Source organism: Schistosoma mansoni, chromosome 3, assembly GCF_000237925.1.
Source record: "Schistosoma mansoni strain Puerto Rico chromosome 3, complete genome".
Lineage (NCBI taxonomy): Eukaryota > Metazoa > Platyhelminthes > Trematoda > Strigeidida > Schistosomatidae > Schistosoma > Schistosoma mansoni.
In genome coordinates, this window is record NC_031497.1 from 1,345,731 (window position 1) to 1,360,870 (window position 15,140).

The 15,140-nt window shown below is 34.4% G+C and overlaps 1 non-coding gene across 1 annotated transcript; it reads left to right on the forward strand.

The window, feature by feature from the left end:
- The first annotated feature begins 12,152 nt into the window (after positions 1-12,152).
- Smp_tRNA_01632_Pseudo_CGA.1.1 lies at positions 12,153-12,223 on the forward strand. The gene has a single exon. It is a non-coding gene (tRNA).
- The last annotated feature ends 2,917 nt before the right edge of the window (positions 12,224-15,140 follow it).

Genomic DNA, 15,140 nt, shown 5'->3' on the forward strand with positions numbered 1-15,140 from the left:
TTTCTTTAAAAAAATTTGATTTTAGATAATTTTCGACATGGAAATACACAAAATATGTCTGTGTTGATTATGATCATTACTTATTGACATTATATAAACAAGATAACTTGTATCAAAGGAACTAAAAGTGAAGTAATAAACTTACTTATTCATTAAGAAGAAATATAAACAAGAAAACTACTTGAACAGGCCATTATACAAATTTTATTTGTTTTGTTCCTTTACAAAAGAAAAGGGCTCTGGTTAAAATATTGAACCATAGAATAAAGATCATATACTTTCTAGATGCGATTGAAGATGAAACAAAGGCATTGTACACGACTCTGAAGAAAACAGATATCCGGAGAAATTTATCAATAAACATATAACCAATAAAAGAGAGCATAAGGAATGCCTAACCATGAACAAAAAGTCTTTGTTTATATACTTTTACAATTCAGAGGCGATGTACCTAGTGAAATGATAAGACTAAAGTTACGGAAATCAATCCAAAGAACTTTTAAGACAGGTAAACTACAATTAGTGTTTTTCACACATCCAATGATCACTCCGAAGTTGAAGATAAATTGTCCAGACTAGCCACTTCTTTCTGTATCTATTAGTTCAACTAGATATTCTACGAATTTGTGTATGCGGATTCGTGAGCACCTTCCAGTTTGGTTAAGGAAAGGTGTAGTTAAAAGTGTTAATAGCTCTATTTTAGCCCATTTAATTCAGAGTGGACAAACGGCCAACATGGAGCAATCACTTGTAGTATCGGTGTTTATGTTAAGCCCATATACTTTATTCTAGTTACTGGCCAAGCCAATTCGCCTGTCATGAGTCATCTTTTGTCATGAGTCATCTTTTGATCTTGTTAATTATTCGCTTATTGACCTTGACTATATGTGTGTACACTTCGTATCTCATTCATCATATGTCTGTCACTCATTTTTGTCCGACTATAAATGTTGATTAACGCTTGCTTAAATTGAGTTGGCTTCCCAGCCATCTCCAATACGCATTATCTTTCGCCTCGCTCTCGAGTTGGCTTCCCAGCCATCTCCAATACGCATCATCTTTCGCCTCGCTCTCGAGTTGGCTTCCCAGCCATCTCCAATACGCATTATCTTTCGCTTCGCTCTCGAGTTGGCTTCCCAGCCATCTCCACTGCATGTCATTTCCGCCTCGTTCGCTTCCTTCGCTTATTCGCCTGTTCACTCGCTCGTTATTATTCACTCAGGTGTTGTTAACTTTCTGACCTGAGTTATTCGACAATAAACTGTAGTTGCTGCTGTCCTTCGTCTTCTGGTTTTACGCACCGTTAAGTTTAGAATTATAACGGTTATCGAAGTAAACGATTAACGAATCGCGGCACTACAGAATTGGAGGCCTCGCCGTACGAGCACGACGCAACAGAATTGGATGCCTCGCCGAACGAACATGGACCAGAATCGACAACCTCCACGTACGAACTCACTACACACTCACAACACTTTCATCCTCTTATATTTTTAGGGGGGGGATACAGTTGAAAAATGAACAAAGTTATTTAGCAGTTTGAAAATCCCCATAGAACATTCAGAAATGAAGAATATTTGAACGAGCAATTGTTTTCAGTAACTTCATCATTAAGATCTACAATCATAAGTCCATGATTATTTTGATATCATACAAAGGCCAAAATAAGAAAGGCATTAATGAATTTGACAATGTTAAATGTTAATAATGATGAATGTTTGCATCTGTTACGACATATATACTTCAAAATTGTGTTGTTTATAAATTAGAAAGGTCATTTAACAAAGGTCAAAATGATTTAGTGTAAAGTGTTAAGTCACAATCAGTATAACAGAATAACAAAATGAAAAATAATTGTGGGCATAAAATTCATAGTAGGAGAATTTCATCTTGTTAATCGAGGTAATAATGGTAATAATAATAATAGTATCTTCATAGTTAAAAACATGAGTCAATTGAAGTTAGACTACCAAGGAAAACCTGGAAGTACTGGACGAACGTTTCGTCCTATTGTGGGACTCCTCAGCTTCAATTGACCCATGCTTTTAACTATGAAAATACTGAAATCTCCACAAAACCTCTTCTGATAATAATAATAATATCGTTGTGTAAATATAATATGTAATTAGAGGGGTGTTGTCAAGTTAATTACAATAAAAAAGAATTCATGTGAGTAGGGAAAGATGGATGTGAAGATTAAAATAGAGGTAGTCAAAAAAGTGGGTGGGGGTTAAGAGGTGTATAATATTTAGTTTATGTATCAGGTGATCCAGCCGTACACATAGAAACTTGATATATCTTTTCTGCATACATAAGTTCAGTTTTCTGGAATCGATCCAGGTGACTTCAACTATGTAGAGTAGCCGGAATCTAACTCCTTAATGTAGATTCTTTGGAACTTGATATAAAACAGAGAACGCTTCGTCTATCTTAATACGATGTTCACTATATACTATTAATTGATTTAATAACTCCTTTTCCCAACCATGCTAGTATATGTTCACGAATACACAAGGATAAAGCCCTCTGAGTACGGCCTACGTAACTAGCTCCATAAGAGCAGTTGAATCGGTATACACACATGGAGGAGCCCATTATTGGTAACCTATTCTTGATTTGTCGTGTAAGTACGGTTTCAGTTGAGAAAATTGTATAACTTGGAGTCGTGAAACGTCCTTTTAACAGATCTTTTGAGTCGTGCGTTAAAATTGTAAAAAGAAAAGTAGTTAATAGGGACTCGAACCCAGGACCTTGTAGTCTTGTGCGCGAACACTTAACCGTGGATGAGCACTTCTGAGGAGTGCCATACTAGGACAAAATGGCCGTTCAGTACTTTCAGGTCTTCCATGGCGGTCTAGCTTTAAGTGACTCATGAATTAAACCATAAAATTAAATTATTAATTAAGAAAAAGAATCCAGAATTTTCAGTCTAGAACCAGTTGATCTAAATAAGATTCATTTGATTTTTCTAGGTGTCAGTTAGGAACGTCATGTCATTGTTAAATCTTTCAGGGTTAATTATTATCAACCATGATATATGTATATATTCTAACATTGGCCACGATAAGCTATAGACAGCTTTCCATTAGAAAATGATTGATCAGATCAGTACCAGTATAGGCGATATTCATCAAAGATTGACTTCAGTTAATTTCTTATTATTAATAAGAGAAAACTATATAGCTGCTTCTTCTCAATGAACTCTTTGATAGTGCACATATACAAGACTACCTGGGATCGAACTCAGGATCTTTGGGTTCCTTATGTTGAGCATCGTTTGAAAAATAGAAATAACCTCTACAAAATGCCCATACATCTATATATATTATCACCGTCTATCATAATGTTGTTTGTCAGAATAAAAACACTGAAGAATCAATCTAAATTAAGTGTATACATCAATAATACTATTGACCTACATTTTCTTTCCCCCAACTCCATCATGTTTTACCTCCTTTTTTAATGTCTCCAAATTATTCTTCATTTAGTTCTTAAGAAAAAACCATTTTCTATTCATTACTGTAATCATTATAAGGTAATAGGTTCTAGTAACAATACATTGTATGTATAATAATAGTTATGATGGAAACGAAATAAACATGTTTTTTTTAATTTTTTTTCACTGAAAAACAAACGAACAAACATTCAATTAGATTTTTCAATAAGAAATGACCTTCATCAATTTTTTTAATTTTTTTTCCATTTTCCTTTTTGTTTTATTAATTACCCATAATCTTAGAAAATCTGGTCCATTTCAAATAATTTTTCCTCTTTTTTGTGTTTTTTTTTGTTTTAATCATATAAATTAAGTTTTATTGGATTTTTATAAATTTTCAATTATAAATACCAGAAGGGGGGTTTTGTGGAGATTTTAAATAATTTTGATAGTTGAGATCATGAATTAATTGTGAAGCTAGACCATCATGGAAAACCTGAAAGCACTGGATGGACGTTTCGTTGTTATGTAAGTACTGGTTTAGTTGAGAAAATTATGTATAACTTGGAGTCGTGAAACATCCTTTTAACAGATTTTTTGACTTAGTAAATTATAAATATATTTGAATTAAAATTATGTGGTCTATCGGTCAAGTGCTCTGGAGTGAGACTGGTAGGTCCTGGGTTTAAATCTCGCGAGTCGAGATCGTGGATGCGCACTGCTGAGGAGTCCCACAATAGGACGAAACGGTCGTCCAATGCTTCCAGGTTTTCTACGGTGGTCTAGCTTCAAATAACTGATGATTTCAACTATATATAAATTTATGTTGTTAAGTAATTTATTCAAGTTTTTCAATTATTTTACTTCACTACATTACACTTATATACATCAATCTATGTAGATGGATACACAATATTAGACTGATTTAATGTTAATTATAATTAGGAAATTTGAAAAGTTTATTAAAATATTATAATCCATTAATTGAAACAAAATGGGAAATCAATATTGATTCTTGTATTCATTTTGTTTCGTTTAAAATTAATTTTATTACTTGATAATAACGTTGGAAGTGGATAGGACATACATTGAGGAAATCACTAAACTGCATCATGAGAACAGGGTTGGATGGAGAACGCTGGCGGGCGGCCTATGCTCCTCCACGAGGGGTAACAGGCATCAGCAAAAAAGTAAGTTGATAATAACGAGACTGATAGATCCTGGGTTGTAATCTCTTGAGGCGGGATCGTGGATACGCACTGCTGAGAAGTCCCACAATGGGAAGAAACGGCCGCCCAGTGCTTTCAGGTTTTCCATGGTGGTCTACTTTCAATTGACTCATGATTTCGACTATAAAATTATTGGAATTTCCACAAAACACTTTCTGATAATAACGATTATGTATGTTGGGGTTTAGGATTGATCTATGATACTTGAGTATTGAAAAGAAGATTAAGCTATTCTAATACAAACAGTTTTATTGGGTAAATTGATAGAGGTGGCTAATAAACAACACTTTAACAATGAGGTATTAATACAGAGAGAAGATGAAAGTGTAGGCCATTCAAGTGGAACAACATAAAAAATCGCACAACTCGGTACTAATTTCATTGAAATCCTGAATCAATCTAAGTTAGACAACTATTGAAAACCTGGAAGCACTGGAGAGTCATTTCGTCCGGTACGTATTATAACCAGAATATAACCTTTAAGCATACAGTAAATTAGCAAAGAATGGTGTCAAACAGTCAGAAAATGACAAAGTCATGTGATGAATTGGATTAGGAATAAATGTTCACGATTACTATTACCAGTAAGACCTTAACATTATTAACGAGAATTGAGTAATCTTGTGATTGCCTTAGAAAACGTCAGTTTGTTTTAAAATAGTTTTTGAATCATGTAATGATTTATTAATAAATACTTATGTTATATCCTCAGGGTCTTCTACATATACTCCTATATTTAAATTACCTATATACAATTCTACCTATATGAACCCGACTTTTGACAGGTGACACATTCTAACTTATAACAATTCATCTTGAGCAGTGTTGAGATCATTCTAATAACCTATTGGTCCATGAAGTAAACATTTGTCTTCTAGTCAAGTATTCACTTCGAAGTAACGAACACAACAAAGGGAAGAGAACTATAATGATAATAATAATATTAATAATCGTTATTATTATTATTCAGCTATCCGCCCCAGTTATTATAACTCAAACATTCATGAATTATCAGATCTCATAACATCACGTATAGGGAATCATAGTTTATACTTAATCAAGACATAAGTAATAGCGAGCGGGAAATGAGGCGAATAATTAATTAAGAATAATTAAGGAGTAATGAGATCATATAACAATAGTTTGTGAGCCTAATAGTAACAACATTTACAATTGATTGATCAGTGGGGGGGGGTGATCAATGTTTTGTATGTCAGGTCCTTCTTAGTACAGATGGAATCCTATCGACCAAGCTGCAATGTGGCCACTAGTATAGGTGACTCGACATTATGAGCACTATGTTGAGATGAGATGGTGTTTGGAGGTGGTCGATAGAATTCGATCTTCACTAAGAAAGATCTGATATACATAACATTGATCACTACCCAGTGATCAACCAATTGTAAATACGTCTCAGTCCTACAGGAGGTCAGTCGCGGCCCGGTTAGCTCAGTGATAACGTCTCTGACTGTGAAGCCAAATGACATGGGATAGAATCCCTCAGACAGGATCAGTCCCCTCCAGATTACAGGCACACCTTGCTGACGAGTACCGATTAGCACGAAACCTAGGTCCAGGGTTTCCTGTCGACTACCTCCAGACGCCATCTTCAAAATCATAACGAGCTCACTATTGGCTTCTATTCTTAACTTTATTCGATATCGTCTCAAACTAATGGGTTGCATCATGTCTAGGACCTCGACCAAGCAGTTTTAATCTACCGACTGATACCAGCTTTATACGTCTTTCTTTCATACCACAGGACCGTATCATAAACTAAACACCTCTGAGTTATTTCCCCTCAGTTCCAACATTAGCAAATAATGAATGATATACAAGTCACTGGGATTACACTTATGACATATGGATTTATTGAACAGACAAGGATGTATTTAAATATATAACTGGTTAGATTCTACCATTATTATAAATGAGTAACAATACAGATAACTCAACTTCTGAATTTGACACTTTTATCTCTATCCATTCTGGCGGTTTATCAACTTTTAGAATGATAATAATAATAACAATAATAATAATAATTATTATTATTATTATAATCACTACCTAGTCACATAAAAGGAATCAAATAATGAAAAAAATCCTTTTGATTGATTTCAATCTAAAAACAGAATAGAATTTGAAAAATTCCCCCCATCCTCCAACTTATAAACTATTTTTATTGCTTTTTAAATTGTAACTAAAAAAATTGCTTCTTTAAAATGAGGAAGCAAAAGAGACAAAAATTCTTACACCACCCTCTATACACAATGTTTCTTTCTGAGTATATTTATATATTATCTATATGCATACGCACACACGTTTGTCACTGAGAAAGATTAGTTGAGTGATGGTAATAATTGATATATAATCGGACTATAAGGATGGGGCAATATAATGGAGCAAGGTTAGTTCAACAATAAATTATATACATACATATCGATTGAGCTAGATTATTTAATTGGTCAGTTATGTATAGACAAAAAAAGGTTGGGCATATATAGACAGTTGTTATATACAGAAAATAATATGGAAAAGTTGAGTAGAAAAATGATAGTCATCATTATTACTGTTTTGTATCTAATATATCTAATATACAAATCTATAGTTTAACATTGGTGGTGTATATAGTTATAAAAATAAAGGGCGGTTCAAGTATGATACACCAGATACAGATATATAGATGTACAAAAGTTAGAAAATCGGCGGGAATCTTGATTTTTTCTGTTGTTGTTGTTCTGTTTTTATTCTACTCAGAGAAGAAAAATAAAACAAAAAGTAAACATCACTGTCATAAACTTGTTATGGTCAACATTCCTTTTATGGAGGAAAAAGAAAAATGAAAATATAATCTGAAGAATATAGTTTATTCTATAGTCATCAACTGTATTATGCAAGAAAATATGATTGATAGTTAATGTATGTTCTGTTGTGAAATGTTATAATAATAAAAAAAGATAACAACTAACGGAAAGTAATTGAAATTCAATCAATTGATTATGTAAGATAATATAATATTATAAACAAAGATGGATAGTGGCTAGTAGTGGAATCCAGGACAAGGAGAGTTTCGTCCTACATTTGGGACTCGTCAGCTGGATGTACTTGTATCTCAGAGTTGATGTTCACTCTGGGACTCGAAGCCAGTACTGTTCACTTCAAACGCCATGGCGTTATTCACTCAGCTACTGAGTCGTGGATTCCATTGCTAGCCAGTATCCATCTTTGCTTATAATGCTTGTGAATTGAGGTTATATCGAGGCAATACGCACAGTATGCACATATGCCAATTAGAGACTGACCAGTTGCAGTCCTAAACATCAATGGGAAGATTCAAACAAACCATACTAAGGGAATTTAGATAATATAATAGTTATTTCATTTAAGATTAAAAGTACTGTTTTAAAATTTATGAACTGTGTAGAATCATCAGTGTTTAACTGATGATGATAATGTTAGTTGGTAACGTATGTGTCAATGTCTTTGTGTAGAAATCTTTAAATTGATCTATTTTATCAATTAAATGATAATGTCTATGATACTCAATCCCCAAAAATAATTTGTTAAAGAAAGATTATTTTCACAGTTGAATTTACAAGTCGAACTAAGCCAGATCCCTATTGAAAACCTGGAAGAACTGGACGACCATTTCGTTCCAGCATGGAACTCCTCAGCAGTGCGCATCCACGATCCTACACGTTGGAATGGAACTCAGGATCTTTGGTCTTGATTGCTATTGTCTAACCTCTAAACCACTAAGCCGGCATTCAACAGTGTTAAATAGCTTCAATCGATCAATTATTTTGCGCTACCATTCATTTATTGTCTGAAGTGGATAACTGCCTCACACCCGACACGGATTGGACTGTACTGGTCACGGCTCCTCACCACAACTGTAAGAAATTCATCTTGAAGCCAGTCACTAGTGAGCACATGATTATTATCAATATGTGGATTTGTGGAGATTGTAGTATTTTGACTCTTGACATCACGAGTCGATCTAAGCTGGACGAGAGAGCCGTCCAGTGCTTTCAGGTTTCCAATGGTGGTCTAGCTTAAATCGACTCGTGAATTCAACTGTGAAAATACTGCAATCTCCATACATTCCCATACTGAAAGATTAATTATTTATTTTAAATTTGATTTTTATTGTTTTTATTTATAGTTTCTATTATTATTAAACACTGAATTCGATCGGAATATAGGTGAATGAGCTTAAATTTAATATTAATTCTTCTGGAAGGAAAGTCTTTAGAAATGGCAGCAAAATCCGACTTAGTGCATCAACGTGGAGCTTCCGGATGGTGAGGGGAACCTTGCTAGATAATTTAGGCAGTCGGAGAAATCGGACTAAGCCACCACTCCGGTGTAAACTGCATTAACTGAGCTCCAATACTGGGACTCATTAAAATCTTGCCGGATGTCCAAAGTGTAGGCTTATGTATAAGAATTGCATGAGTCTCTGCTTTTTTATTTTATGTATGTTGGTATATGCAAAGGGTAAGTGCGTGGGACAACAGAAGGAACGTAAGCTAAAAAATGTCTGCACTATCTTTAATAAAATCGATGACCTAATCGTCTAGGTTGAAGCAATGCTGAAAAAATATGTTAGGAAATACTGGGGAGAGGTGACCATTAAACCTCCTTGAAAGGGTCTTTATGATTATGTGTATGTCATGAAGTGCAAGGATGAAAGTCCTTGTACCAGTGATATGCATGTAATGCGTAAGTGACAATAAGTTGTAGCAAATACATTCGAAGGGAGCTTTGACCATATATCCTTCTAGGTGGGTGAACATACTTATATGTTTGCTATGGGATACATGAGTGAAAACGTCTGTGTTACCGGTGTGAATGTAGATTATAATTGCACCTGGTACGACGCCTGTGCCCTGAGATCTGAGGGAAACGATTTCCCTACGAAATCACATCCGTGTGGCGTGTTCGCGAGCCTTGAGCAACAAAAACTATTTCCAGAAAACCTTATCGGTTTCACTGGGTAAGACCTAATCAAACTTAATATGGCTGAAACACTGTAACAGAAAAATATTTCCTCAAAGATTTGTATTTTGGATTAGTCAAGGTTGAGAGAAAGGAACTGTTATGTCCTAGTTTGAAGTGGTTAATCGTCCTCACTGATGGAGGGTCGCGAATGCAAGATGCCACTGGTGAGTTCTATAATAAAACGAAACGGTCGTCCACCTCTACCAGGTTTTCAATGGTTTCCCAGCTTAGATTGGTTCCCGATTTCAATGATATAATTGAAATATCATATAAGGTGAATAGTGTTATGTTCACTGCTATCGTGACCATGTGAGGCCCTTATCGACTTCCCTTAGAAATGCATAGGAAACAGATACATTAAGTCGAAAGACTGGAGAGGTGTTAGGCTTCATTTATTATACTGTTCGTAGACTTATACAATGTTTTAAACCCAGTTTCAAAACGTCAGTAAACTGTTTCCCCAGTTTACGTGAGTAGTATTTAGACATAATGGTTTACAACTTATTGGATACAGGATGAAGAGGGTTTTCTGCTACATGTAGACTGTCAAGCCGCTTGACACAGAAAAGATCTAGGTCGGCAACAGTGTCATAATATTTTCAAATGGAACGACCAGCTATTCTAAAATTGCCTCCTCAATGGCAACTTACCTCTACAAGAGCTTCTCACCTTTTTGGTTAATTCCTATATGGGTTATCTTATTAGCATCTGGTTCTTATTGTATTAATGATTAGCATCATTTCTATGTTATTTTTTACTCCTTTTTTTCTAAAAGTAGACATTTATATTTCTCATACTTAAACATCTTTAACATTTTACTGGCAAGTTTTTAGGAAAAACTATTTCACCAGATGATTAATTCGAATCCTCAATAGATTGTTCTGTGTTCAATGAGTTTTTTTATTGATTAATGATCAATAATTATTTTTCAAGTTCATGTTTTCTCGTTGTTGGTGCCCAATAGTTAAGTTGATTCATCTTTGTTGAGATACGAGTTCCTTGAGCTGATGCACCGATATTGTTTGTAGTTAAAAGTTTACATATATATCCAGGATATATATATATTTCGTCGTAAATGAAACATACCAGACAGATGTATTTGTATCTCAATAGGGATTTGAATCTCAAAGAGGCGATCAACACTGCGATTGTGGTGTATTTAGAAGGAGAGTTCTAAGTAGGACGAAATATGCAAACAAGATTCCACTACTAATTACAATCCAATCTTATTAAAAGCAGATTAAGTTGTAATAAAGAGATAATTTGATCGAAATGTACATATGTCAATATTGATTGATTAGTTACAGTCCTTGAAATCAACGACGGCAAATACCATACTTCTATAAAGAATCTTCAAAGTATTCAGAAATATCTCTCCATCGTTTCTGTTAATTTACAAATGCTTTTGTCGTAATCTATACACCTTGTTGGACTATACATATTCCTATGCATAGATTGTCAACCAATGCTTACTAACCAATATGAATAATTCAATTCTACAAGAGATCAGTCACTAAGCAAATAGCTTAATCATAATGTCTATGTAGTGGACGAAAACCCAAGCGGAGAAAATCAATTTATTATTTAACGCAAAATCACACAGTGCCTTTGTAAAATATGAAAGCTTTGCATTAAATATATCATTTGCACATTTATCAATTGTCCTTTTCATACTTCAATGATTCTTCCAATTCTGCTTGTTACTACAATTGACCTCTGTTTCCCTTCTTGTTCTCTACAATTCGATCTTTTGTCAGACATTCCACTTCTGATTGCGACCATATATTATTTACATCTGTCAGCATAAGTAGCATAAAACACAACTGTAACACTGATTGAAATCCTAAAGGGAACACTATGTCTTTCAAAAATCCACCTAAACAAACCAACACTTTAATGACAAGTGTAAACAATGTTGAAAGTTTTCTGAAAAGTACTTCTAATCTAGAAGTGACATCCAGACAGAGTGCACGCAGTATTGAGTTACTACAATTAGTGAATTTATTACAATCTAATCGACAAAGTTTGTTCAACACTAGATACTGAACGAATATTATTTTTATAATCATTATTGGTTACTACTATTAAGTGATTACTCTTTGTGAATATTCTTATATAATTTCATAGTTGAATTCACGATTCGATCTACGTTAGACCACAGTTGGAAACTTGGAACTACTGAACGACCGTTTCACCGTAGTATGAAACCCTTCAGTACTAGGTATCCACGATCCTGCATACGGGACTCGAACTCAGGATCTTCGGTCTCGCGCGAGAATGCTTAACCTCAAGACCACTAAACTGTCATCCAATGATATTAATATCTAACTTCAACCAAACCAATTTCAGAAGGGGTTTTGTGGAGATTTAGTATTTTCAAACCATGTCTGTTGTGAGATATCAACTCACTGAAGACAATCGGTGAACGGTTGCTTAACTTCATGGATTGGTTGAAGTTAAGACATAAATACCATCGAATGCCGGCCCAGTGGTCTAGAGGTTAAGTTCTCTGGCGCGAGACTGGTAGGTCCTGGGTTCGAATCTCACGGGGCGAGGTCGTGTATGTGCACTGCTGAGGAGTCCCATAATAGGACGAGTTGGCCGTCAAGCAATGCTTCCAGGTTTTGCCTGGTGGTCTAGCTTCAATTGACTCACGCTTTCAACCAATCCTATTTCAGTCGCTATAACCATTCATTCTAAATTTTCACGTAGTGGAGTTTTTTCTTCTTCAAATTTCTACAAAACGGAATTAATCATAATAATCAGTGATTTAGTTGAATTAACATTTCCACTTAAATTGTCTTTAATTTCTAATCGAATTTTATTTTATTTTTTTGTATGTATGTGTATGTTTCTATGTATGTTTGCATGCAGTGATCTGAATTTGACTAGTAGTTATTTCGAGTATTTATGGAGAAATAGAGAGAGAGAGAGAGGGAACGAGAGAGAAAGGGAGGTTGGTTACAAATTTATTATTTTCTAAATTTCACAACAAATAAATTGAATAATAATTTTAGACTAGACAGAAGAGAAACGGACAGATAGCAATAATAGAGCTGGATAAAATTTACGCTATATTCTGAATTGAATGAAGTTAGAATTGTGTAATCGATTCTCGGTTTCTAGCTGAATCTTGTTATTGTGTTATGCTTATTGTTAGATCTGAGAGTTGAGGGATTTAGTTCCTAATGGAGGTGTAGTGGATGTGATCGATATTCAAAAAGTTATAAGCTAAAAAGAAACATTTGTTTATTTGCTGATCAGTTTTTACTGGTTATTTAGATAATATCAGAGAATGATTAAATCTAAAGTGTAACAGGATTCAAGTGATTTACCTTCAGGTCATTGACCTTATGTTCTTCTAATAATGCTCTATTTTCTTATCATTATTATTTGTCAGTATGGGGTTGTGCAGATTGAAATCACGAACTAATTTAGGTTGGATAACCAGTTAAAATGTAAAAGCACTGGACGGCTGTTTCTCCCAAGTATTCTCAGTGGCAAGACGCATGTACCATCCCACATGCGGAGTCGGACCCAGGTACTTCGGTCTTGCGTAAGAACGCTTTATTTCTAGACTACTGAGCTGGCGTTCAATGATCTAGAACTCTAACTTTAGGATTTTCATGATTCAATTAGTGAATAGTTATCTCAGCGTTACTTTTTTCTTGTACCACCGACTTAACTCTATTGATCAAGTTACAATGCCGTCACTACATCTACTGATTGTTGTACACTTTTTATTTGGTGTCAGATGACTGAATACACTCATTACCATTACTGTGATATCAAAAGAATTTATTTTGTTCGTGAGATCCGAGTCTACCTATTGTTTTTCAGTTGTGTTCAGTTACGATAAACACTTTTTATGGTATACCTGCAAAACACGACAATAGGAAGAATGAGTATATGCTTATTGCAAGAAGTAACGAAGTATTTAAATAATACATATACATAGCCTTCAATCGTCCATTTACATCTTTCAGTGTTTTCTACCATCTGAATTGTCTTCTCTCCTGGTTTTCAAGTATTCTGCCAAAGTCGTACTTTATATGCACTGAAAGTCTTCACAGTTGTTGCAACTTTGACTCCACGTCCAGCTACACACAACTTACAAACATCTTCGTGAGTAACGTTCACTACATACCAAACTTCTTTGGCAAATGAATATACTGAAATGAATAAAAATATTTGATTATTGAAACAAATTAATATGGACCTCTCTTGACTCAGGCAAGGAAGTGTAGGCTGAAACTTTTATTAGGTGTTTGACAGACTTCCACCAATAGCGTGTTTCGTTTACAGTTGGTAGTTTGCCGTTTGACCTTCAGACAGTGAATAAGCACGGACATATGATATGGCTACACTCATATACCATATTCAGTGCCACAATTACCTACGTTAATTCTACTGAGTAAATCCAGCTACAAATGGTTATCAGTAGGGCGAAGAATTATACACCAAAATACTCGCTTAGTATTCACAATTATGGTAGCTGCGTCATTCCGCATTAAACCATCTCCATGAATAGAAGAATATCGGGCAAAGATTTACAAGGCATGACTAAACATCTGTCCAATACTTTTTGGTTATTTAATGGAACTTTTCGACAAGGTACATTAGTAGATGCTGAAAACTTCTTTCATATTGTGCCAAACACTTGCAGAATCATTTCAGTAATGAGTAATAATTATGAAAAATCAGTTTTTAGAAATTTTTCTGTTATTGTCTCCTTACATTTTATTCTATAAACTTTTAGTTAAACTATAATAAGCGATAGTTATATTCAATCAAATATATGTTAATATCTTGATGGAGTTTTGTTCTCTGAGCTGGATGGTTTGGTTGTGGAGCTTTCATCGTCCTTCTGAACGACATCAAAATCATCCACCTGAGTTACAAATCTTCTCCACCATATGTTAATATCATTGCTTTATCGTTTCTAAAAAGTAGATTTTTGAAAGTTCTTTTTTATTCCATTTAGCCATTAGATGAATATATATAAACGTTAATCAAGGTGAATGAAGTGAACAAGTAAATAAGGGAGTGACTGAAAACAAAAAGGAGAGAGAGAGTGGTTTACTACATATCTAGAGAGAGAGAGAGTAAAGTAAGTTGGTGGGGAAAAATAAACTCAAATCCAATGATTATTCAATCTGTACTAACGAGTTGTTTTTCACATTCAATGATTGAATAAATGGAAAAATAATTGACCAGTTGAAAATAAAAATGAAAGACAATCTGTTCAAGTAATTAAATAGATTTTCATCATTTAACTTCTTTTCTATTCCAACCTTAATGTATAAAGAAAAAAAATACACATGTAACATGATCAAAAGTGTGGTGTTTGTACGGTAATCATAAGATTAGTATTGTCATAGTTGAGAGCATGAGTCAATTGAAACTAAACCACAATGGAAAACCTGGAAGCACTGGACGACCAACTCGTCCTATTGTGGGACTCCTCAGCA